Here is a 6030-nt window from a genome sequence, read left to right on the forward strand (position 1 = left end):
TGCGGGTGGCGCGCCCGGGGCCCTGTGTGGCCGTGCGGACGCAAGACGGGGCAGCCCCGTTAGAAAACGGTCTGGCAGTTAAAACTCCTGCACTCAAACGTCCATACAGTTTTCTTCACAACCATCAAAACCCAGAAACGATCGATGTCCACCAGCTGCTGAGCGGATCCCCAAAGGATCCCGTGACAGCGTATTCAGGTCACGGGACACCAAGGAGCCGGTGACGCCCGCAGAAACGCGGGTAGATTGAAGCGCACTGGGCGTGTGGAGCCAGTCACAACACTGCACGCCGTGTGGCTCCATCTCCACGCCACTCAAGAAAGAGCAGAAACCACAGTGACACAAAGCAAATGGAAGCTGCTGTGTGGGAGCCTTTTTGGTGACCAATGTGCCGCCGTGGCGTGTGTATGGAAGTTCTCGTGGGAACGTGTGCTTCCGGGTGGGGCGGCACCCCAGCTCCACGTGGGCTCGCCTGGGGAGCAATGGCGTTGCAGCCGCGGCGTTGGCCGCGCACCCAGCACGGCTGCCAGAGCCTCCTTCTTCAAATGAGCCCCACTGCGCGTGAATAACACCTCGATCGAGTTCATTTTTAAAGCCAAAAAAAAAAAAAAATCTGAAAAACAAACCATGATGAATCCTGAATTACTTTACTGATGCTCGGGGCCGAAATTAACATGATGCCCAATCGCTGCTCACGCTGAGCTGTGCAGACGCAGTGAGTCTGGAGCCCCGGTGCCCATTGCAGGAGCCGCGCCGGGCGTTTCTGTGCTGGGCCTGTGAGGGCGCCAGCGGCCTCCCCATCCTCCAGCGCCTCCACGGGGCGCCTCCCAGCCCCTGCAGCGCTCTGCGCGTGCGTCCGGGCTCCCTCTGCGGTCCGATTCTGGCCGCTTCCCAGGACTCCTGTTGGTGGGCTCTCGGGCGAGCCCTGCTCCTGTCTTGAACACGTGTGTTTTCAGTCTTTCCTAAGGGTCTGAAATAGAACACAGTCTGTGGGTCCACACCCGCCTCCTCGTTCCTGATCGAAACACGACAGTCTCCTCTCCACGTCATTGGAAGAACCGAATCCCGTCAGGATGGGAGAGAACCTGTGTGTGGACAGCGGACAGGTGTGGCTGCGTGGGCTGGGCGCTCCCCCGCAAGGAGAAAGGCCACCCGCCCGTGAGGTCGCGGGCCACGCCTGGGTTGCAGGTCAGGTCCCCCACCGGGGCCCTGCGACAGGGAACGGACGGAGATTTTCCCTCCCTCCTTTCTCCTCTCTGGAAGGAAATAAACAAAATCTTAAAAAGAAGAGACTCCACTCATTAATTTTTCTGCCCTACGTATGTCCTAGTTGAGGTCTCTTACTGTTTGACCCAGAAAGACAAATGTAGCGGGTGCTGAATTTTTAGAAAAGATGAGAGGTAGATAGAAAGGTAGAGATAGATAAGATAAATTAACATTTATTTTCTAATAAACAAAACCAAACCTCAAAACAGAAGCCCTCTGTTCATACTTACAAGAACATAGTTGATCTATCTGTGCAAATAAGGAAAGACGACCAAATATGTTGCTGAACAAAAAGCAGATGGTAAACTTACGTTGTGTGGTTCAATCTTCGTGTTTAAAAAGCAGCTTCGGCCCTGGCCAGGCGGCTCACCGGTCGGTGTGCTGTCCGGTACGTCCGAAGGTCCGGCCAGGGCACAGGCCTGGTGTTGGGTTCAGTCCCCGGGTGGGGCGCACTCAGGGAGACAGCCGATCGAGGTCTCTCTCCCCCTTCTCTCCCTCTTTCTCCTTCCCTCCCTCCTCTCTAATAATACAAGCTTTTAAAAAACCAATAAACATACCCTCAGGCAAGGATTTGAAAACAGCTGCTCCACACTGGCCTGGGTGAGGCACACGGGGTGAGGGGCGAGGGGCGAGGGGCGAGGGGCGAAGGTGCTGGCCTCTGGTTCTCCACTGTCAGCAGCCGCCCGGGAGGGCCGCTGGGCAAAAAGCGTGCCCATGGGTCCTGGGACCAGGGCTCACAGGAGCCGCCGGGGCACCGTGGGTGGACAGCAGGGGGCGCTGCGGGCTAGTGTCAGCCTGGCTGGATGCCGCTGGTCCCCTTCTCCCCCGGTGAGCACTCTCTCCTCCCCTGCACCACAGGACAGGAACAGATAAACCCCTTGGTCCCCACAACAGGGGGGCAGGCCTGAGTTTTGCCTGCAGGGTGCCCTGGTCACAGCCCAGGGCCAGCGTTGGGAGGGTGGGGGCTGGACCTCCACGTTGCCCCCGGCCCTGCATTTTGGGCCGGTCCCTCTCCCTCCCACCTCCATCCCCCCCCCCGCGCCTGGCCCCCTCCGCGCCCACCCCCCACCCAGCCTTCACATCTACCCAGCTTCGAGACCGTGGGCAAACCCCACCCCCCAACTTCCTCTGCAGTCGACTGGGGCCGGGGGCGGGGGGCGGGGCCGGGTGAGGGGGGCGGCCACTTCCGGGGTTCGGGGGCACACACACGCTGTGCCTAGTGGCCGCTGGGCCGCTCAGGGTGTGGAGTGGGGGGAAGCGGGCCCAGCCTCTGCCCCCCTGAAGTGCTCTCCACAGGACCCCACCGCCCCCCACCAGGACGGGCCGCCAGCCCCGTGGCTGCGCCTGCTTGAGCCCCGCAAGGGCTCCTGGGGGGTGCGGCACAGCCAGCGCACAGGGCAAGGTGGCCCGCATCACCAGCCGGCTCAGCCTGAGCCCCGGCCTGAGCTGGGCGGCCGGAAGGGCTGGGGGTGTGGGCCTGGTCCCCAGCCGCCGTTTGAGAGCTGGGGGACCCTGGGGACAGACGGTGAGCTCACCCACAGACCACGGTCCCAGCCCGGGGTGCGCTGCCCTCCCCCAGTGGGAGCAGCCCCAGCTCCAGGAGGAAGGGACACAGACACACACACGCCGTCACCTGGTTGGGAAAGGTTTATTAGGGGTCCACCGGTCACAGCAGAGGACAGACACGGGACCACAGCCCACGTGCCGGTGGGTCGCTCAGAGGCGCAAGAGTGTCCCCCGCAGAGGGGGGCAGTGGGGCAGGGCCAAGCCTGGCGGCCACCCATGGGCTCAGCAAAGCCCGGGCCTCTCGCCCTCCTGTTAAAACACTTAATGTGCGACATTGCTCTCCTTTATAGTTTCTTTTCTTCATAAAAGGTCATGTGTTTAACACACACAGATATCGTTGCTAAAATCAGCAAGAGCTATTACAGTGCTCCAACTTAATAAGTTGATAAAAGGTTGTCCTGTGGCCAGTTCACAATGGAACTAAACAGTTCTGCTCTGAGATGCCTGGGTGGGGGGTTCTCTGGTAACAAGAGGCGTGTCCACCAAACGAGTCACTCCGCCACCAGGACACAAGCAGCCCTGACAGCCCTGGGGACGCAGACGCGGGGGACACAGTGGGGGCGGGCGCTCAGCTCCCTGGGCGCTCTCCTGGGGGTCCCCGTGGAGCCGCCCCTCCTGAGGATGGGGATGCAGGCCAGGTCGGGCGGGCGGGCTGGCTGGCCTCCCAAGAGATCACAGACAGGCCGGGGCCGGCCTCCCAAGGCACCGAGTGGACGCCTCGGCCGGGCCCCCCCGCCCACACCCCTGCAGCACTGAGGCAGCAGCCAGCCAGACGTGGGTGGCGCTCGCACGGCCCCATAGGAGACAGCAGGCACACCCCCCCCTCCCGCCCCAGACCTGCCGCTGCGCCCGCGCGCACCCTGCCTGCCGGCTGCCGGCGGACAGCGGCCCAGCAGCCCAGCAGCTTGGGAGGGGCTCGCTCTCCCGCGCCCTCTCTGAAGCTGGTCTGCATCGGGGGAGTTCGGTGTTTCCCCAGGGAGGCCTGGGGCGGGCTCCCTGTCACAGCGGCGTGAACCCTGGGCCGGAGGAGGGACGTTGGGTGCTGGCAGAGCAGCCTGCCAGCACCCTGGGGCCAGAGAGGAGCTGCCCTTCCGTCTGCCGACCACTCCTGCCCCCACAGCCCTCAGGGGGTGCCGCCTCGGGGTCCCGGGCCGCAGACTCCGTCTCTGCACACTGGTGACTGCAGCGGGGGCCGGAGGGCTTGGTGCCTCTGGCCGCCTGCTCGGGGCGGGGCGGAGGCTTCCGGCTGGGACACCCGGCCCTCCACAGGCTCTTCAGCCACAGGAACGTCCCGTGCCGCGAGGCCACAGCCGGGGAAAGGGCGCAGAGGCGGCCAGCACACCCCTGCATGGCTTGGGCTTCTGCCGAGAACGTGGGGCATCTCTGAAAGCTTCTCAGTTCATTTTTGGAGGGAAAAGTAAATGCGGATCAGACCGGTGTCACCGGATTTGGGTGGTGAGCCCACTGACATCACACAGCAGCCGTAACACTCCCAGGCCCTGCCCAAAGGCTCTGTACGCCGACTGCGGCCCGTGAACACCGCGGCCACTCCAGGCCGCCCCCAGCACCGGTCACCCGGCCGGCCGGCCCCCCGGGGCACTCACAGGGCATGGCCCGGCCAGTCACGTGACCAGGCCGCTGAAGAATGGTGTCCCCGCAGCGTCTGAGGTACTGGGCTGGACCCCTGCCCTGCCCCGCGTCTGCAGGCACACGGCGCAGCTGCCCACCCTTCCTCCGGCTCCTGAAGACACGGGTGACAACTCGCAGAGTTCCAAGTCGGCGCGACCCTGAAATGACCACCCCGCAGGGCCGGGGCTGAGGCGACCCACACAGCAAGACAGGCTTTGGTCAAACACCCAAAAGGCTTCAAGATCTAAAAACCCACTTGCGCGTAACGGCTCACTTGTGCTCCGAGGGGCAAACAGCAGGCCCCCTCCACCCACCGTCACCGCGGGTGGCACTGGGCATGTGGCTTCTCAGTGTCATTACTCCGTTGACAGCGACTTCCACAAAGTGTCCTCTGAGGTCTCTGTTATTCCGGATCAGGGTCAGGCTTAAGGCTGGGACGGTGAGGCTGCCCTGGGCCTGGGCGGCCGGGGCGCGTGCGTTGGGTTCACTCCAGATCTGGATTGAGGCCCCTTCTCGCCTGACCCCAAGTCCTCCGTCCCCGTTGCCAAGGGACCCTTGCTGAGGCAGGACAAACCGGCAAACAGAGGCTGCAGCGTGGACGACAGACATGTGCCCCAGAGGCCGGGGTCCGGCTGCGCTGAAGGGCCGCGGGGTGCCCACGGCGTCAGGGCTTCCCATGCAGATGGTGCGCGGCCGGCGGGCAGCTGCCTGCAGTCTCGGACCCCCGAGAGGGTCGCCTGGCTGCGGGCTGCGTCTGATGTGCACAGGCACCCAGGGCACAAGCCACCAAGTGCCACCAGCAGCTGAGACATGGCAAGACCAGAGGCTAGTCAAGTACATTAAACAGTCGTTCCTTTAAATACACAGAAAATTTCAAGTAATTTATTTCAAAACTGCTTAGTTTCATCTTGAAATATATACATATATATATATATATATATATGTATTTGCTCTAGAATGATCATATTGTGGCATGATTCTCATGCATTGGAAAGTACTTTATTTTTAAAAAAACATCAACTTGAGGCAGCGAAGTATTACAGCTGTTACTTTGGGGACGCGGGCGGCCTCCCCCTCCTGAGACTGATGGGTCCAAACGGGCGAGCAGGGGGCCGCCTGGTGCGGAGGCTGGTCCGGAAACCGCGCCCGGCGGTCAGGGCGGAGGCGCCTGTGCTCCACGAAGTCCTGGAGGCTTCTGCGCTGCCGCCGCCAGCAACGCTGCGCCAGGCCGTCCGGCACGGGACCCCCATCTGTCCAGACACGTTCCTCACTGTGCGACCTTTGCGATTCCAGTGTCCAGCGGGGTCCAGGTGAAGAGGTCAGAGGGTTCAGCAGTGTCCAGCATGGTCGCCAGGGCTGGAAGCAGGCCTAGGGAGGGGCCGCCGCAGTGCCGCCAGGCACCGTTTCCCAGCAGGCGGTCGAAATATGAATCAAAGTGCAATGCGAGGCGGCCGTGCCCCCAGGAGTGAGCCTGCAGGCTCAGCTGGCGCCGCCCTGGTGGGTGGGGATGGGGCGACCCTCACAGGCCACCCTGCTCCACCCACGCGGGGCCTGGGCCCCGCCCCTTCC

This window comes from Pteronotus mesoamericanus, unplaced genomic scaffold (assembly GCF_021234165.1).
Source record: "Pteronotus mesoamericanus isolate MK-2021 breed Mesoamerican mustached bat unplaced genomic scaffold, CSHL_Meso_final scaffold_174, whole genome shotgun sequence".
Classification (NCBI taxonomy): domain Eukaryota; kingdom Metazoa; phylum Chordata; class Mammalia; order Chiroptera; family Mormoopidae; genus Pteronotus; species Pteronotus mesoamericanus.